A 21,710-nucleotide genomic window follows, 5' to 3' on the forward strand; every position below is an offset into this window, starting at 1 on the left:
CCAACCTCTTCTCCAACTCATTCCCAAACCACAGCGAGTGGCAAAAACCAACAAAAACAAAAAAACTCATAACCCCCAGTCAAAAACAATGCTCACACCAGTCAACAATGCTCATGCGGATCCAGATCCATCACCAGATACACCTTCAAACCCAGCGGTTGAACCAAACTCCACTACACTTTGCCCAAGTACTCCTTCTTTCAACACCAGGGTTATAACAAATACACAGTCCAACCTAGTCACCCCCCTTTTTCCTACTTCATCCTATAGCCCCACAGTGACCAACAACACAGAAACAACCAAGGATGATGATTTTTTAGGGTCAGCCCCCCCACTCGGCACCTTCAAAAGAAAGTACGCAAGAGAGGAGGAAGGGGGGGCAGAGGAAAACTTAAAAGGAAAAATACGGAAAGTATAAAGATTTTCAACTTATCCACCCATATATTATCTATGGAAGAGACCTCACTCTTGAGCAAAGGTCTCACCTTTGCACCTACCATCCGCCCAAACCCATTCATGTTATTCAAAGACCTTAATAAATTTATACGAGACTTGACAGTGAAAAGATTCTACAATATCCAATCCTCTCTGAAACCCCCACCCTCGCAAGAACCCATTGAAACCATTAACCATGATGTCCTCCCAATAGATACAGACACAGATTCCTCCCTCATCTTGGACCCAGATGAACTCCATACAGAATATCCCTTTGCAGATATGGAATTGTACACTCAACACTACCAAACATCCCCTCCCATTCAACATACAAAATTCAAACCCAAGTCCATCTTCAACCCAGTACATAAAAAAGGCCCCTATCTACAGACATTCTATCAAGTCATGTATACCGACCTTGTCCAAATGTGTAAATCGGCTCCCAAGAAAAGAGCTAATCTCTCTAAAGCAGAACAGAAGGCCCTGGATGAGTTAACCAACAACCATAATATCATCATAAAGGCAGCAGACAAGGGAGGCGGCATTGTAATACAGAACAGTTCAGACTACATGGCGGAATCAGTCAGACTATTATCCGACACCAACACTTATTCCAAACTCACTCATGATCCCTTACCAGAATTCACCCAGAAAGCCACAAAATTAGCCCACAGAGCTCTAGAAGATGGTATTATTTCCAAAGCTGAACTGTCATTTCTCATCAAAGGTTTTCGTAAAACTCCCTATTTTTACCATTTACCAAAAATCCATAAAGACCAGTCCAACCCACCAGGCCGTCCCATAGTAGCTGCTATGGAGAGCATCACCAGCGGGTTTTCTATGTACATAGACCATTTCCTTCAACCCCTTGCGCAACACCTCCCATCTTATATTAGAGATAGTACCCACCTATTGGAGATGCTTTCCTTCTACACCTGGGAACCCACCTACCAGTGGGTATCCTTGGACGTTACATCTCTATACACTTCCATCCCCCACGCAGTAGGCCTCAGAGCAGTAGAATATTTTCTCTCTGAGGACCCCCTCATCAATCCCAGACAAGCACAGTACATCCTGGAGGCTACACAATTCTGTCTAGAACACAACTACTTTGAGTTTGACCACACCTTCTATCTACAAACTCAAGGCACTGCCATGGGTGCCAATTTTGCCCCAAGCTACGCCAACCTGACTATGGGCTACTGGGAACTACAATACATCTCACATAACAACCCTTTTGCCGCCCATATCATATATTATGGGCGCTACATCGATGATATTATTCTGATCTGGGAGGGCACATCAGAGAGTATAGAGTCCTTTGTCAAGCATTGCAACTGCAACTCCCTAGGGCTATCCTTCACCCATGTCATAGACGCTGAAAAACTAATTTTCTTGGACTTAGAACTTTTTCATAGTGAATCTGAAATACATGCTACAAACTTTGTCAAACCCACCGCTGGAAATTCCTATATTCACTACCAGAGCTGTCACCATCCAACATGGATCAACAACATACCGAAGAGCCAATTCCATAGAATTCGGCGGAATTGCACCAAGGACGAAGATTACCACATACAGGGTAAACTCCTTTCCAATAAATTTCAAGACAAAGGATACCCACCACATCTGGTACAAAAGGCCTTCCTCCAACAGGCAAAGAAACCTCCACCCAAACCCAAAACTTCAGATAATCCACAACCAACACGTTTCACTACCCAGTTTCATGATTGTCACAAGAAGATAGAGAACATCTTGGCCAAACATTGGTGCATCTTGCTTGGAGACCCCTTTCTAGGTACTTCCCTCACCCAACTACCCAAGGTTTCATATCGTAGAGCAAAAAATATTAAAAGTAGGATAGCACCCAGTAAAATCCGTAAAGTCCCACTCACTCCAGCCTCACACATCCCCCTAATTCCATTAGTGGGAATGTACCAATGCCGGAAAAAATTATGCCTAACGTGCAAATTTGTTGACCATGGACAAAAAAACTTCACTGTTAAAGACAAAACATACACCATAAAAGACTTTTATAATTGCTCCAGTGAATACGTGGTGTACTGCCTGACCTGCCCATGTGGTCTCTTTTATGTGGGCAGGACCATACGCCCCCTACGCCAACGTTTTGGCGAACACAGGCGTTTCATAGAAAAGGGCTGGGACAAACACAGTGTCCCTCTTCATTTTTTGAAGGAACACCAAAAATCTACCATGGGCCTCAGAGTCTGGGTCATCGAGGCCATGCCCAGAGGTCTTCCTGCTGCGGAACGTTTTAAACGCCTGTGTCAGCAGGAGGCCTACTGGATATACTCATTGGGTACTCTCTCGCCAGGGGGACTCAATGAAGAATTAGAAACACATTCTTTGTTGTAGTTTACATTCCCCCCCCTTCCCCTCTCCAATCATACATTCATTCTTCACTTTCCTATTATTGTATGTATTATGTATGTATGTATATGTACACCTTACCCATCACTATAGAAACCATGTAGAAGTTTCTTACAACATAAAAATACCCCCATGGTCCTTTGCTGTCATATCATCCAGTCACCTGAGGGACCGCTGTCCCCTCATGGACCCAGATAGCAACTCCATCGTTCTATATAACAACTTCACCCCCCTTCCCCCCGCCCCCCCCCCTTCCCTCATGTCCCCCTGAGCTCATCCTCATAATGTGTGTCCCAGTGCTTTTAATCCTATTTTTTATTTTAATTTTACATTTATTTTTATTTATTTTTTTTTATACTTATTTTTATTTATTTATTTATTTATTTATTTATTTCATTGTTTTTTTCCCATTTTTATTATTTTTCATTTTATTTTTTATTTTTTAGTTTATATTTGTTTCTATTTCATTTTTTTTTTTTTTTTCCACATTTTTTTCATCTTCTAAATAAATGTTTTAACTCTAATTCCACTTACTATTATTATCCTTATATTTATTAAAATTACCCCCAATTCATCATATTTTTAATTCTTCATACTTTACTTTAAACTTTTTTGTGCTTTTTGGAAGATTTTTGGTCTGCTGGCTGTTGTGGTTCCACAGCCACAGACCTCCAGCCCATACACCTTAACCTAATTAACCTAATTAACCTAATTGCCTCCACTATATATTCAAGCTGCTCTCCTCCAGGGAGCAAAAAGGCCAGTAGAAGGAGCTGTGAGCCCCGAGCGCGTAGCCTGTACTATCCCTGCATTATCCCCAACACCAGCCTGGACGTTTGCCGTGCATCAGTGACGTCATTTCCTCTTCTGCACTCCAGAGTGGTCAGCGTGGAGCTTTCCATGCACTGGATGCAGCAGTTCAGCCTGTGTACAGACTCCACACCCAGACGCCTGAAGGAATGAAATCTGAGCCGGAAACAAGATAACAGCACATCCCAGGACACTTTTCCATCTCAAAGAAACACCTCCACCCTGCGAACCAGTAAGTGTAATTGTTACACTAACTTTTATTTTTGCATAAACAAGCTACCACAGTTGGCGCCTCCACACCCCTCCTTTTTTCAACATTGATTATCAACAGAGGTAATGGACACCCTCTGAGGATGGCTGCCTCCTCATTCTAGAATTTACCTGCCTTATTTTAATGTGCTATTATAGCTACCATTGTACTATTTACCTTAGACATCACATGTTGCGGAGCGCCGGAAAACCCCCCCTTTTTTTTTTTTATTCGTCTGAAGCCGCAGGGGAGGTTTGTTCTCTACACAGTTGGAGATATTGAAGTGCTGGGCATGATTTGCCACAAATGTGAGGGACTGTCCGTACATCTCCGTCCATTTGGTCGCTGCCCGCAATGTGGAGAATGTTTGTTTGTGGTGGAGCAACCTACTATGTCGCCCCGTGCTTATTGTATGGACTGGGCTACAGGTGTCGCTACAGTGGAAGCTGCTACTCCTGCTGAGAGAGAACGTCAGGCCGTGACTTTGCCTGTTGCTACCGAGAGTGTTCTGGAGAGAGACACTGCTGTTACCGATTTATCAGCGGACATTACTTTGATTTCCGCATCCACTACACCTATCCATGTTGTACCTGCCCAGAAGAAGGTGGGATATGTGAAGGCTTCCCGCGGCCGTGGTCGAGGCCTACCCCAGAGACTACCCGAACCGGATCCAAAAAAGTCCGTGACAGGAACGGGTGAGCAACTGTTGGGGAATGTATCTGGGACTGTAAATAAATATCTACCAGCAGAAGAACTGGGAGATTCGGAGATAGAATCCATGTCGGATCTCTCCGGTGATGATGACCTATTTCAGACATGTCACAAGAGTTATTATGGGCCCAAGGTGAGGATGTCGCCTCTGCCATGACTTTCCCTGAATGGACAGCCCTGAGTTCTGGGAAGACGTCACCTTGTTTGGAGCCACACAGCACTGTAAAGGAGACATTGTCAAAAGTTACTAGTTCACTTCAGACACCGGCTGGGTCTATGGTGAGCAAATCATTGGATTCATGTGTGCCTCCTGGTATGGGGAAAAAATAGATCCTTATCGAAACTTACACGTTTGCAGAGAATGTTAAACAAGCGTGTTGTTACGGAGTATGGTTTGGAGTTCCCATATGTCCCTCAGGACATAATGCAAGTGATTGAAGCTAACTGGGAGCTTTGGTACAGTGAAGCTGTTTGGGACTATTTGTCTGTGCCTAAGCCTTTCCGGAAAACTGATTGTTCTGTTGCTATGGATGAACGTGGATGTTTTATGCACTGGAATTATGGTCGGCACATTCATGCTGACAAAGTGGTCATTTGCAGACCCGGAAAAGATGACTTTGTGTATTTCATCACTACAGTGGATAAACTGGTAAGACACTGACATTGCCAGATCCCTGGTTTTATTGGTAATTATGGACAAAAGAACTTTGAGTTAGTTAGTTAGTGTCAGTGCATAGAGATCTTCGTGGTCAAGATCTGAATACTCATCTCAGTGTTTTAAATCTAAGGACTTCTTTTTGCTAGCCGGATTTTCTTCATTTAAGAAAAATTGTGTATATATAGGGATGGACTCCTAAAGATTAATCTGATATAGATAATGGGAAGAGAGTTTAATTTTGCTAAAATGAGACTTTGCTCCTGAAACAGTATAGGTTGTATGTATGTTTAATATGTTTTTTTTCAGGAACCATTGGATCCCCTATCAAGCTGTTAGGCTTTTCAGCTAAAATAGATAGTGAGGTTGTGTACAGTCATAGGATGGTTTTGTTTGCGGATGTGAACATAATGTTTTACAAATGTTAATCTTAAAATGTCTTTCTATTGTCTTTCTTTCTTCTTGATCTAAATTCAAGTTTTAAGCTCAAATACCTGCTCTCAGGCTTGGGCGTTATTGTTTTGTGACAGACATTGAGGACAACGTCTATTGTAGTGGGGGGAGTATGTAGCGCTGGTAGATTTTATCTACCGCTGATAGGTAAATTTAGTGGGTCGCTTGTTATGGGAAGTTAGATTTGCCTCTGTTCCAGCTTGGCTGATGTTGCATGCAGTTCCACATTGTGCCGGTGGGTGTCGTTGTCACTGTCAGCAGGTGTTGGAAAAGTAACGTGTTAAAGCGAATGAGTGCTCCTCTTTCCTGGAGATAACTCGGTGGAGGTAGTTGCATTCTGGGAGAGGGTATTTATGGGGCAGACGCCATGTTTTAGGGTTCAGCCCTCCTGGCTGACAGGTATGCACTAGGAATACCACCTCGTGGTCCTCCGTTCCGGAGGCCGCGTCGCTGCGGCGTGTAGGTGGGCCCAGAAGCCTGTCTGGGGCCTACCACAGCAGCGGAGGAATGGTCCTGAGCTGTCTTTCCTGAGTAAAGAAGCTGGACAACCGGGAAGATCCCAGGGGAGGACCCGTCATGGAAGGATCATGCAGAGTGCTGGTCTGGAGAGGGGCCTGGTGACTCGGTTGGAGGACGCATTCTGAAATAATCTTACAGTATAGTACTGCTGGGTTGGCTTAAAGGTTTAAGTACTGTATCTGACTTTCACCACAAACCAATACATCCTGTGGCAGAGGATCATACAGGTTTTATTCCAGATAAGTCTGTGGTAGAGACTTTTGTTTGTGCTACGTACTGGCTGCTAGGCAAGTGAGAGATGTCTATCCAGGCGGGCAAAGATTGAATCCTACGAAAGGGGAACTATTCAATTACAAGTGTTTAATTATAAAGAGTGTTCTGAAGAAATACAACAGAAAGGTATTTGAGCTTCCCTGCAGTTTTCCTACTACCTCTTTCCTGCTACTTCCCTTGTTCGTTCTAATAAAGCATTGGAAAAATCTACTCAAGTGCTTGGTGCTTAAATCGTCCAGAGTTAAACTCAACAGAACCCTAGACCCGATGCCGGTGCAACAGAGGTGTCGAGAGTGAAGGTAACAAGCCCGTTTAAACCAGCAGCTCCACCGAGAGTTATTGCTACATTTAGTTTTACCAAAACTATATAATATGAGGTCAAACCTAAACACTTTAACCCCTTCCCGACCAGCCACTGCAGTTATACTACGTCAGGTTGGCTCCCCTGGGCGAACCGTTGTAGCTATGCGTGCCCACGGCACAACGCTGGAGCTGATGCGCATGCCCGGCGGTCATGATTACCACCAGGCACCCTCAATTGCTCCATACAGAGGCAGAACGGAGATCTGTCAATGTAAACAGACAGATCTCCGTGCTGTTAGGGGTGAGGAGAGCGATCTGTTGTTCATATTAGGTATGAACAAAGATTGCTCTCCTCACCCAGGCAGTCCCATCCTCCCACAGTTAGAATCACTCTCTAGGTAACACAGTTAACCCCTTGATCGTCCCCTACTGTTAACCCCTTCCCTGCCAGTGACATTTACACAGTAATCAGTGCATTTTTATAGCACTGATCGCTGTATAAATGCCAATGGTCCCAAAAATGTGTCAAAAGTGTCCAATCTGTATGCCATAATGTCGCAGTCACGATAAAAAAATCGCTGATCACCGCCATTACTAGTAAAAAAAAATAATAAAAATGTCATAAATCTTTCCCCTATTTTGTAGACGCTATAACTTCTGTGCAAACCAATCAATAGAAGAATACATATCGGCCTAAACTGAGGAAAAAATTTGCTTTTTTAAAAAAATATTGGGGATATTTATCATAGCAAAAAGTATCAAATATTTTATTTTATACTTTTGATGTTGATGATATCCTGCTCGTCAGTCCTGCCTACTTAAGCCGTTCAGCCCAGTTGGATCTCTGCCTTGGCCTTGGTCTACATCACAGAAACTATCTCCTGCAATCCTGTTCAAGACTTGCTTTGCTGACATCCCTTCTGGCTCCAGATCCTGCTTGCTGTTCCACTACATTGACTTCTGGCTTGGCTAAATATCTGTTTCGGTTACTGAACTTTGGTTATGTTTTGACTACGTTTGTTCTTTTTAATTTTATTATTAAACAAGTGTGATTTAACTGTACTTCTGTCTCGGCCTGATTTCATGGTTTCTGACAGTAGGTGAAGGGCATGAATTCAGAAGATACAGTCAATCCACTTGCTGGTAATATTTTTTGCAGCTTGGATGAACTTGATCACTGCATGGATCAGTTTGCCATGGCGTTACAAACGCTCCTGAGTCACACGGCTCACCTGGAATCTCCCACTGTGGCCACCCTGGTACAACCTATGTTGCAGGCCGACCCTGCTGCTGCTCCAGTCTCTGTGCAGGGACCCGCCTTGAATATTACCTCTATAAGAGGTATGTCTGGTTCCGCTACCCCAGCGATTTGGGGGTTATCCAGTCCAATGCAGAGGGTTTCTCAACCAGGTTGAGATATACTTTGAGATGCTGTCCCAGGCGCTTCCCACGGACAGAAGCAAAGTAGGTTTCGTGATATCTTTGCTTTCTGAGAGAGCCTTGGCCTGGGCAAACCCTCTATGGGAGATGCAAAAACCTTTTGTCCTGAGCTACCCTGAGATTGTGGCTTCTTTTAAAAGGGTATTTGACGTTCCCGCACGCTCGGCTTCTGCTGCCAAGTGCCTCATGTCCATCGAACAGAGTATGAGAACTGTTGCGAACTACGCCATTGAATTCCATACAGAGGTTGCATGGAACAATGAGGCCCTCATGGCTGCTTTTTCTCATGGTCTCTCAGATACAATCAAGGATGAGATAGCAGCCCGAGATATACCCACTGAACTGGAGAAGTTGATCACGTTTACCATCCTCATTGACTCCAGACTCTCAGAAAGACTCTCTTTTAAGGAGCGCTTGCGGAAGCCTCCTGTACGTTTGTCTCTGAGCTTTGCAGTCCCACCCGTGCCTCCCTCACCTCCCATGCCTCCTGGTACCGAGTCAGTCAGTGAAGGTGAACCCATGCACTTGGGTTTCACGCGTCTCTCTGCGGATGAGAGAAACTTTAGGAGGAGGAAGAGATGGTGCCTTTATTGTGGCCAGGCAGGTCACTTTTTGAAGTCTTGTCCTACCCGTCCAGGGAACGCCCGAACCTTGAGGTCCTGTCACGGACAGACCTTAGGTAACGTTGTTTCATCCCCAGTTATCCATAAGGATAAGCCCCTAGTTTCGGTCCCCCTTTCTTAGGCTGAGTCATCCGTCGAGATACAGGCTCTAATTGACTGTGGGGCTGCAGGCCTGTTCATTGATGCTACCTTTGTTTCGAAGCACTCGATTCCGCTGCAGCTGCGTGACACTCCACTTGCCATTGAGGCTCTTGACGGGAGACCTCTACAGCCTGCCCATGTGACTCATGAGACGGTTCCGTTGTCCATGGCCGTAGGGGCTCTTCACCATGAGATAATCCAATTCCAAGTTATTTTATCACCTAAGTTTCCACTGATTGTTGGTTTTCCTTGGTTACAGAGGGACAACCCCTCTTTTGATTGGCTCCATGCTGAGGTTCTCTCCTGGTAATGCAGTAAGACTGCCGGAGGAGCACCGCGATTTTAGCGATGTCTTTGACAAAGGTCAAGTCGGTAGTTTGCCGCCACACCGGCCATATGATTGCGCAATTGACCTTCAACCTGGTACCATACCCCCTTGTGGCCGGGTTTACCGTTTGTCAGTCTTGGAGGATAAGGCCATGGAGAAGTATGCTGCAGAAGCACTCTTCTCAAGGTTTTATCCGCAAATCCTTGTCTCCTGCTGCTGCTGGTTTCTTCTTTGTGAAGAAGAAGAGTGGTGAACTGAGACCTTGTATTGATTATAGGGGTCTTAATCATTTCGCGATTAAGAATGCCTATCCGATTCCGCTGATTACAGAGTTATTTGACCGCCTCGAGGGAGCAACGGTTTTTACGAAGCTTGATTTAAGAGGGACATACAATCTCGTGAGGATTAAGGAGGGTGACGAGTGGAAAACTGCGTTTAATACCAGAACCGGCCATTATGAGTACCTAGTAATGCCTTTTGGCCTTTGTAACGCCCTGGCAGTTTTCCAGGAATTTATTAACGATGTCCTCTGAGATTTGTTGCAGTTATGTGTGGTGGTTTATCTCGATGATATCCTCATATATTCCAAGTCCCTGGAAAGCCACCACACAGATGTCTGTCGTGTGCTTCAGAAACTAAGAGAGTACAATATCTATTGTAAACTGGAGAAATGCGAGTACCATCATGAACAGGTTAAATTCCTGGGTTATGTAATTTCCACTGCTGGTTTTTCGATGGACCCAGAAAAACTTTTGGCAGTCCTACAGTGGCCCCGGCCCATGGGTTTACGTCCTCTGCAGTGTTTCCTGGGCTTTGCCAACTATTATCGGAAGTTTATTCGTAATTTCTAGTCTCTGGTCAAGCCAGTGCCGGCCCAATACATTGTGCTGCCTGGTACCAAGAATGAAATGCTGCCCCCCCCCCCCAAAAAAAAAAATCACGCCCACCAAAATGCCCCCACATCCATTATTTTATATCATGGTAACTAAAGTGGACCTGTCATGGCTCTATACATGTATATAGAAGTATAAGGAGGACCTGTCATGGCTATATACATGTATATAGAAGTATGTCATGGCTCTATACATGTAAAGGAGTATAAAGAGGACCTGTAAAAATACAAACCACGGAGGTGATCAAATACCACTAAAAGAAAGCTCTATTTGTGGGAAACAAAGGACGGAAATTTTGTTTGAGTGCAACATCGCACAACCGCGCAATTGTCAGTTAAAGCGATGCAGTGCCGTATCGCAAAAAAAATGATTGAAGTGCAATATTTCTATTATTACATTGTTATATAAAATAAAATAGTTCAACTCACCATAATGCAGAATCAGTGGGAGCCCTGAGCGTGTCACTTGCTAACGTCACCTGCCTTCAGATGCGGATTGTCACTTGCCACGACGCCACCTGCCACACATTGCGGATTGTTACAACGCCACCTGCCACACATTCCGGATTATTACTTGCCACGACTCCACCTGCCACACATTGCGGATTGTCACTTGCCACGACCCCCTCGCCACACATTGCGGATTGTCACTTGCCACGACGCCAGCCGCCACACATTGTGGATTGCCACAACGCCACCTGCCACACATTGCGGATTGTCACTTGCCACAACGTCACCTGTCACACATTGTGGATTGTCACATGCCACGACTCTACCTGCCACACGTAGCGGATTGTCACTTGCCACATGTATCGTATTGTCGCTTGCCACGTCACCTGCCACACATACCAGATTGTCGCTTGCCACGTCACCTGCCACACACACCAGATTGTCGCTTGCCACGTCACCTGCCACACATACTGGATTGACGCTTGCCACGTCACCAGGCACACATTGTGGATTGTCACTTGCCACTGCTGCTGATCCCACTGTGAGGAGCCCGGTGTTCTGCCGAAAAAGGTCCCCCATCGCATAGTGTCCGCCCTGTACTGCACAGTACGGAGGACAAAGGAGACGCCGAAAGTCTCCGAAAATCAACAGGCGCCGTGTAGAGCTCATGAACAGCTGTTCATGCTTGGACACTTTCGGCGTCTCCTTTGTCCTCCGTACTGCGCAAGCGCTGCGCCTGTGCAGTACAGGGCGGACAGTATCCGATGGGGGACCTTTCTCTGCGGATCCTCACAGTGGGATCCACAGCGGAGCGGGCAGAACGGGCTGGCCCTGGGTCAAGCCCCTGACTGATATAACCAGAAAGGATGGTAACCCACAGAGTTGGTCTCCAGAGTCTGATAAGGCCTTTGAGAGTCTCAAGGCTGCCTTTGTTTCTGCTCCTGTGTTGGCACATCCTGATCCTATGTTAACTTTTATCCTTGAGGATTGGTGTTGGCACCCTTCTGTCTCAACGTCCTACCTCTGAGAGTGCTATGCATCCTTGTGGCTACTTTTCTAAGAAATTGTCACCTGCGGAGTGCAATTACGAGATTGGTGACAGAGAGCTGTTGGCGATCATTTTAGCCTTGAAAGAATGGAGACATCTCTTCGAAGGTACCACTTTGCCGGTTCTCATTCTTACTGACCATAAGAATCTCACATTCTTGTCTGAGGCTAAATGCCTCTCTCCCAGAAGGGCACGATGGGCTCTATTCTTGTCAAGTTTTAATTACATTGTCTCATTCTTACCCGGAACTAAGAATGTAAGGGCTGACGCTTTGTCACAACAATTTTCCTCCATTTCCAAGATGGGGTCGGTCCCGGTTCTTGTGATTCCTCCTGATCGTATTCTGGCTACAGTTCGCACCCGTCTCACTTCTCCTTTAGGTAACAAAATTCTTGCTGCTCAGATACATGCTCCTCCTGAGAAACCTTGTGACTTCTGCTTTGTCCCAGAGAGTCTCCGTACTGCCATGCTCCAGACTTACCATTCTGCCAAGGCTGCTGGCCACCCTGGGAAGAATCAACTCTTTTGGGCCATTGCCCAAATAATTCTGGTGGCCTAGTCTACGTGCTGATGTAACCGCCTTCGTAGCTGTCTGTTCCGTGTGTGCTCAGAGTAAGACTCCACGACAGCTTCCAGTGGGCCTCTTACAACCCATACCCAATGGAGAGAGGCCCTGGGCCCACCTGTCTATGGATTTCATTGTGGCGTTACCCGACTCCCAGGGCAACACAGTTATCCTTATGGTGGTTGACCAGTTCTCAAAAATGTGTCATTGTATTCCACTTAAGAAGTTGCCCACTTCTAAGGAACTGGCTTCCATTTTTGCTCGGGAGATCTTTCGCTTACATGGGCTACCCAAGGTGATTGTCTCGGACAGGAGTAGTCAGTTTGTGTCCTGGTTCTGGCGAGCATTTTGTGCACAGTTGGGAATTCATCTTGCCTTTTCCTCTGCGTATCACCCGCAGTCTAATGGGGCCGCAGAACGAGCCAATCAGTCCTTGGAGCAATTCCTACGTTGCTATATTTCTAACCATCATAACAACTGGTCAGACCTATTACTGTGGGCAGAGTTTGCTCACAATAGTGCCTTGATGCTTCCTGATTTTCCCCGTTTATGGCGAACTATGGTTTCCAACCTTCCATGTTGCCTGACTCATTTGTTCCACAGAGTTAGAGGAGAATGTCTGTGGTCTTCGTTCCACTTGGGCACAAATCCAGGAGGCTTTGCGACATGCTAATCATAGGTACAGACTTCATGCTGACCACAGACGCCTACCTGCGCCTTCCTACCAGGTTGGGGACAGGGTCTGGCTGTCATCTCGCAACTTCCAGCTTCGTGTTCCCTCACTGTAGTTCGCACCTCCGTTTATTGGGCCTTTCTGGATTCTTCGCAGGATTAACCCAGTGGCTTACGCATTAGACCTTCCTTCTAATATGTGAATTGGATGTGACCTGGCACACACACTATAGCACACGTGGCGACCTCCATCCCTAAATTAGTTCATAGAAAAGGAGAGCTATGGAATTTTAAATGAGGCGGCCGCCATTTCAGATATGGACAAAAACAACATAAAGTTGAAGTTACAGTACATGATTTATGCTATGAGCACCGTTTTGGGCTCTGGGCACTGTTCTCCATCCTTGGAGGGTTCCCCTGTTTTAACCCCAGCGGAGACATCATGCCTGTTACCCCTGTCTTCCTTGGTGGATACCGGACCTGGCCTTGAGGCTGTGTAGTAAGTATCCCAATTTATCTCCACCTTGTTGGGATATAATCTCTCTGACCTCCCTTATTCTAAGGGCATTATTATTAACCCCTGTCCATTTCCTTTCCAGTATATTACTTCATAACACTCCTGATGAATGGCTGTAATGCCAGGAAAGATGCCACTAGATGCCCAAAGTTATCTGTTCTTATAATACATGTTTTTAAACCCATTTATTTTATCATGTACATTTATTATCTAATTACTATTTGTATTGCATGCTATGTAGCAGCATATTTAGTGTAAGTCATGTGACTACCTATCTATTTGATACAATATTTTTCTTCAATGTAACAATAAATCATGTGAAATTATATAAAAAATTGCGCCAACTCCTAAAAAAGCATAAATTGAAGCAGCCAACACAACAACCTGACCAGTATGAATATATAAAATAAAATAAAGTGTGGCGCTAAAGGTGGTGTTGTTAAAAGAATAAGAGTGATATCTACACGGTAAAGGTACACGGTCCTGAGGTGTGTACCAAATAAACTGGTGTGTAAAGAGATAGTGAAGTATCTTCATAAAACACCATGAGAACAAAATCAGCAAAAATAAAGATAAAAAATTAGATGGACAAATGTGTAAACAAATACAAATGGTGAAAGACGTGTCTGTGTCCAATGTGTCAATTTTGGATGGAGTAACCCATTCAAAAAAGTGACTCAAAGTTCAACTACAATAAGTAAATAAAGAAGATAACAACAATGTGATGTATATTAACCCAAAATTAACCTATTTCTCAAGACTAGACCGGAGTATAAAACCATGGGTCTATTAGAGTAGTAAATATGTGCAAATATTTATAGTCCATCACTATGCAATGGGGTGATCTTAAATAACTCCATGACAGCCTGGGTGCAAACAGTCCTTAAGTATAATGAGTGGAAGCTGTTGGACGTATCCTTGCATACAGATGGATTCTTCCCTTGGTATGGTGGTATTGGCCCAAAAAATATAAGCATAGAGTGCCCTAACCAGACAAGGTGGACTCACAGGCCCTTGGCGGTGAGTCAAACGAGCTTGTACCGTCAAGCGGTGCAATACAGCAAACCGTATGGTGGTCCTGGATAAGGTCTCAACGGATGTCACCGGATGGCTTGTCCCTGGGAAGGCTAGACCGGAATCAGGTATCATCGATATTCAGTCTCGGTCATCCGTTGGAGAGATAACTTCCTCAGCGACCATTACCATATGGATAGGCAAAAAGAAAAAACTTCCACATAGTGTAAATCCTTTTTAAACGTTATAACGTTTATTAGTATCAAAAGGAGATATTTTCCCAAAAAATGTACAAAAATGGGCAGTAAAAACTCGGCTCAAAAAACACAAAGATATAAAAGTTTAGTGCAGTAGGTGATGGTGGGGGTAAAAACACAAGAACCCGACGCGTTTCGTCCTCAAAGACTTCTGCTGGGGTATGAATTTGCCCCCATCCACTGCGCTATATATAATACAAATGACAATCAAATACAATGGCTAATTAGCGGTAATACAAGGCGTGACTTCGGGGTCTGGCAGCGTCACAGATGACCAGCGGTCATGTGGTGTTCCAAAGGCCAATCCTATCCCCCCTGGCTGGTCAAGAGCCAAACCTCGCTTCTGTCCTCCAATCAACATTGATGCGTCCTTCCTCCTATCGCAATGATCACGTAGCAATCACGTGATCTATTCCATGCGGAGTGACGCCAGGCCGCTCAAAGCTTGCATATCACGGGAGGTAGGAAGTAGGGGCTCGCCAGTCCAAAACCTGAAACGCAAACATTGCGGCGGTCGGGGATTGGAAAGTTATTTTAGGTCGAAAACTATGTGTCCCGGTCGAAATAGCGGAAGTCAAATCGCCAAATGATTACATACTAGTTAAAAAGGCATATACCAGAAAACGATTCACAATTAATATATCCACAAGGGTGGTAGACATAGATGGATATTTCATGTGACATTCATATGTAACACCATAGAAATAGTGAAAAAAACAGATGGAATGGTAATAAACTTGAAAGTCAAAAAATGAAAAGTTTGTGAACCAAACCATACTTGGCAGCATAGGTAGAATCGTATTCATTGGGCATATATGAAATAAAAGCCATTCATGGACAAGAGATTCAAATATAAAAGAGGTACTAAATAGAGCCCTAACGATAAAGAGACAAACAGAAAATACTGTATGTATATGTCTGTATCTCAGCCAGAGTCAACCACTCTGACAAAAATAAAAATAAAAGATATTATTAATAAAAAAGGAAAAAATGGAAAAACTAAAGGTAGATAAAGTGGAGGTAAAAACCACAAAAACATCTATAGGTAGTATATGGTGATCTCAGTGACTATTATTGTATATCTATAGATGTAAAAATTAGAATATCATTACAGAAAGGTGGTTGTCTCCCTAATGGTTTACATAAAGATTTAATGAAACCTCACCAGAGGCTCATCAAAAAGGCACCCCAGGATCCCAAAATTAATAAGATCAAAGAAAACCGTAGTATTATAAGTGGAAACATGTAGATCAGTGTGATCCCAGGTAGAGTCTAAGACTAACTTTGAGAGGGGCGTCAACGCCTATGCTTGATTGATGAAGGCATTGATATCCCAATCAATGTTGAGTCCGTGTGGTGCATAGCATTTAATAAGTCGTATCCAAAAGGTTTCTAGCTTAGAAACACCTCTCACATTCGGTTCCCCCCTCCAGTGTGGTACAAATTTATCTATAATTTGGAATTTTGTTCCTGATGGATTTTGGTTGTGATAGTGTAAATAGTGTTTAGGTACACTATGGTTTGTGCATCCTTTTCTTATAGCTGTAATGTGTTCGTTCACTTGTATAGCAAAATTGCGTTTTGTGCGCCCTATATATTGTAACGCAATTTTGCTATACGAGTGAACGAACACATTACAGCTATAAGAAAAGGACGCACAAACCATAGTGTACCTAAACACTATTTACACTATCACAACCAAAATCCATCAGGAACAAAATTCCAAATTATAGATAAATTTGTACCACACTGGAGGGGGGAACCGAATGTGAAAGGTGTTTCTAAGCTAGAAACCTTTTGGATACACCTTATTAAATGCTATGCACCACCTGGACTCAACATTGATTGGGATATCAATGCCTTCATCAATCAAGGATAGGCGTTGACGCCCCTCTCAAAGTTAGTCTTAAGCCCATGCACACGATAGGACTTTGTACAAACTTTCCCTTGGATTTTTGTACAAAGGGCCTTGCCCAAAAGTTTGTCTTGCATACAGACGACAGGACTTTTCCAGCCAACTTTCACCATATCACGTGGTTTTTCAGCTCTTTACCACCACCCTTTGGTTAACTTGTGTATTGTTGTCTGATATTGTGTCAATCTCACCACATTTTTTTGGCGAGATTGACACCTTGCGAGCTGGGTTGACACTGGTGCGGGGATCCGACTTGGATCCCCGCCAATGCCAGGCACTTTGTTTGGTATGAATCTTGAGGGGGAACTCCACGCCAAATTTTAAATAAAAAACCGGCATGGGTTCCCCTCCAGGGGCATACCAGGCCCTTAGGTCTGGTATGGATATTGAGAGGAACCCCCCTATGCCGAAAAAATGGCATGGGGGTCCCCCCCAAGTCCATACCAGACCCTTATCCGAGCACGCAGCCCGGCCGGTCAGGAAAGGGGGTGGGGACGAGCGAGCGCCCCCCCCTCCTGAGCCGTACCAGGCCGCATGCCCTCAACATGGGGGGTGGGTGCTTTGGGGGAAGGGGGCGCCCTGTGGGCCCCCCACCCCAAAGCACCTTGTCCCCATGTTGATGAGGACAAGGGCCTCTTCCCGACAACCAACTGCCAGGGTTGTCGGGGTCTGCGGGCGGGGCGCTTATCGGAATCCGGGAGCCCCCTTTAATAAGGGGGCCCCCAGATCCCGGCCCCCCACCCTATGTGAATGAGTATGGGGTACATCGTACCCCTACCCATTCACCTAGGGAAAAAAGTGTCAATAAAAAACACAGTACACAGGTTTTTAAAGTAATTTATTAGGCAGCTCCGGGGTCTTCTTCCGACTTCGGGGGTCCTCTTCCGACTTCGGGGGTCTCTCCGGCGTCTTCTCCCGGTGTCCGCATCTTCTGCCGGCTCCACCGCTATCTTTTGGCGCTCTTTTGCCAGTGGTGATCCGGACTTCTGGATCGTCTTGGGTGGGGGGCCGGGATCTGGGTGCCCCCTTATTATAGGGGGCTCCTGGATTCCGATAAGCGCCCCGCCCACAGACCCCGACAACCAACGGCCAGGGTTGTCGGGAAGAGGCCCTTGTTCTCATCAACATGGGGACAAGGTGCTTTGGGGTGGGGGGCCCACAGGGCGCCCCCTTCCCCCAAAGCACCCACCCCCCATGTTGAGGGCATGCGGCCTGGTACGGCTCAGGAGGGGGGGTGCTCGCTCGTCCCCACCCCCTTTCCTGACCGGCCGGGCTGCGTGCTCGGATAAGGGTCTGGTATGGACTTGGGGGGGACCCCCACACCGTTTTTTCAGCGTAGGGGGTTTCCTCTTAATATCCATACCAGACCAAAGGGCCTGGTATGCCCCTGGAGGGGAACCCATGCCGGTTTTTTATTTAAAATTTGGCGTGGAGTTCCCCCTCAAGATTCATACCAAACAAAGTGCCTGGCATTGGCGGGGATCCAAGTCGGATCCCTGCACCAGTGTCAACCCAGCTCGCAAGGTGTCAATCTCACCAAAAAAATGTGGCGAGATTGACACAATATCAGACAACAATACACAAGTTGACCAAAGGGAGGTGGTAAAGAGCTGAAAAACCAAAAATGGTATGATGATATAGTGAAAGTTGGCTGGAAAAGTCCTGTCGTCTGTATGCAAGACAAACTTTTGGGCAAGGCCCTTTGTACAAAAATCCAAGGGAAAGTTTGTACAAAGTCCTATCGTGTGTATGGGGCTTAAGACTAACTTTGAGAGGGGGCGTCAACGCCTATGCTTGATTGATGAAGGCATTGACATCCCAATCAATGTTGAGTCCAGGTGGTGCATAGCATTTAATAAGGTGTATCCAAAAGGTTTCTAGCTTAGAAACACCTCTCACATTCGGTTCCCCCCTCCAGTGTGGTACAAATTTATCTATAATTTGGAATTTTGTTCCTGATGGATTTTTGTTGTGATAGTGTAAATAGTGTTTAGGTACACTATGGTTTGTGCATCCTTTTCTTATAGCTTAAATGTGTTCGTTCACTCGTATAGCAAAATTGCGTTTTGTGCCCCCTTTATATTGTAACGCAATTTTGCTGTACGAGTGAACGAACACATTACAGCTATAAGAAAAGGACGCACCAACCATAGTGTACCTAAACACTATTTACACTATCACAACCAAAATCCATCAGGAACAAAATTCCAAATTATAGATAAATTTGTACCACACTGGAGGGGGGAACCGAATGTGAGAGGTGTTTCTAAGCTAGAAACCGTTTGGATACACCTTATTAAATGCTATGCACCACACGGACTCAACATTGATTGGGATATCAATGCCTTCATCAATCAAGCATAGGCGTTGACGCCCCTCTCAAAGTTAGTCTTAGACTCTACCTGGGATCACACTGATCTACATGTTTCCACTTATAATACTGCAGTTTTCTTTGATCTTATTAATTTTGGGATCCTGGGGTGCTTTTTTGATGAGCCTCTGGTGAGGTTTCATTAAATCTTTATGTAAACCATTAGGGAGACAACCACCTTTCTGTAATGATATTCTAATTTTTACATCTATAGATATACAATAAAAGTCACTGAGATTACCATATACTACCTATTGATGTTTTTGTGGTTTTTACCTCCACTTTATCTACCTTTAGTTTTTCCATTTTTTCCTTTTTTATTAATAATATCTTTTATTTTTATTTTTGTCAGAGTGGTTGACTCTGGCTGAGATACAGACATATACATATTTTCTGTTTGTCTCTTTATCGTTAGGGCTCTATTTAGTACCTCTTTTATATTTGAATCTCTTGTCCATGAATGGCTTTTATTTCATATATGCCCAATGAATACGATTCTACCTATGCTGCCAAGTATGGTTTGGTTCACAAACTTTTCATTTTTTGACTTTCAAGTTTATTACCATTCCATCTGTTTTTTTCACTATTTCTATGGTGTTACATATGAATGTCACATGAAATATCCATCTATGTCTACCACCCTTGTGGATATATTAATTGTGAATCGTTTTCTGGTATATGCCTTTTTAATTAGTATGTAATCATTTGGCGATTTGACTTCCGCTATTTCGACCGGGACACATAGATTTCGACCTAAAATAACTTTCCCATCCCCGACCGCCGCAATGTTTGCGTTTCAGGTCTCGGACTGGCGAGCCCCTACTTCCTACCTCCCGTGATACGCAAGCTTTGAGCGGCCTGGCGTCACTCCGCATGGAATAGATCACGTGATTGCTACGTGATCATTGCGATAGGAGGAAGGACGCATCAATGTTGATTGGAGGACAGAAGCAAGGTTTGGCTCTTGACCAGCCAGGGGTTAAAGGATTGGCCTTTGGAACACCACATGACCGCTGGTCATCTGTGACGCTGCCAGACCCCGAAGTCATGCCTTGTATTACCGCTTATTAGCCATTGTATTTGATTGTCATTTGTATTATATATAGCGCAGTGGATGGGGGGCAAATTCATACCCCAGCAGAAGTCTTTGAGGATGAAACGCGTCGGGTTCTTGTGTTTTTACCCCCACCATCACCTACTGCGCTAAACTTTTATATCTTTGTGTTTTTTGAGCCGAGTTTTTACTGCCCATTTTTGTAAATTTTTGGGGAAAATATCTTCTTTTGATACTAATAAACGTTATAACGTTTAAAAAGGATTTACACTATGTGGAAGTTTTTTCTTTTTGCCTATTCATATGGTAATGGTCGCTGAGGAAGTTATCTCTCCAACTGATGACCGAGGCTGAATATTGATGATACCTGATTCCGTTCTAGCCTTCCCAGGGACACGCCATCCGGTGACATCCGTTGAGACCTTATCCAGGACCACCATACGGTTTGCTGTGTTACACCGCTTGACGGTACAAGCTCGTTTGACTCACCGCCAAGGGCCTGTGAGTCCATCTTGTCTGGTAAGGGCACTCTATGCTTATATTTTTTGGGCCAATACCACCATACCAAGGGAAGAATCCATCTATATGCAAGGATACGTCCAACAGCTTCCACTCATTATACTTAAGGACTGTTTGCACCCAGGCTGTCATGGAGTTATTTAAGATCACCCCATTGCATAGTGATGGACTATAAATATTTGCACATATTTACTACTCTAATGGACCCATGGTTTTATATTCTGGTCTAGTCTTGAGAAATAGGTTAACTTTGGGTTAATATACATCACATTGTTGTTATCTTCTTTATTTACTTATTGTAGTTGAACTTTGAGTCACTTTTTTGAATGGGTTAGTCCATCCAAAATTGACACATTGGACACAGACACGTCTTTCATCATTTGTATTTGTTTACACATTTGTCCATCTAATTTTTTATCTTTATTTTTGCTGATTTTGTTCTCATGGTGTTTTATGAAGATACTTCACTAGCTCTTTACACACCAGTTTATTTGGTACACACCTCAGGACCATGTACCTTTACCGTGTAGATATCACTGTTATTCTTTTTAACAACACCACCTTTAGCGCCACACTTTATTTTATTTTAACAATAAATCATGTGCTGTAACTTCAACTTTATGTTGTTTTTGTCCACATCTGACATGGCGGTCGCCTCATTTAAAGTTCCATAGCTCTCCTTTTCTATAAACTTCCTTCTAATATGTGTATTTCGAATGTATTTCATGTCTTCTTATTAAAACCTTTCATCTGCAACCGCTTTACCACCTCGGTACCACATCCTCACCCTGTACAGGTTGAGAACCATGAGGCGTATGAAGTACAGTCCATTGTTGACTCCTGTAGGTTCCGTGGACGCATACAGTACCTGGTGCGTTGGAAGAGGTACGGTCCGGAGGAACACTCTTGGGTCTCATCCTCAGACTATATTGATCCCTGACTTCTTGCTTGGCTGACTATCCGTTCCGGTTACTGAACTTTGGCTATGTTTTGACTACGTTTGTTCTTTTTACTTTTATTTTTAAACAAGTGTGATTTCACTGTACTTCTTTCTCAGCCTGATTTTATGGTTTCTGACACTGATGCTGCCAGAGTCTCTCTCTC

This window comes from Aquarana catesbeiana, linkage group LG03 (assembly GCF_042186555.1).
Source record: "Aquarana catesbeiana isolate 2022-GZ linkage group LG03, ASM4218655v1, whole genome shotgun sequence".
NCBI classification, from domain to species: Eukaryota; Metazoa; Chordata; class Amphibia; order Anura; family Ranidae; genus Aquarana; species Aquarana catesbeiana.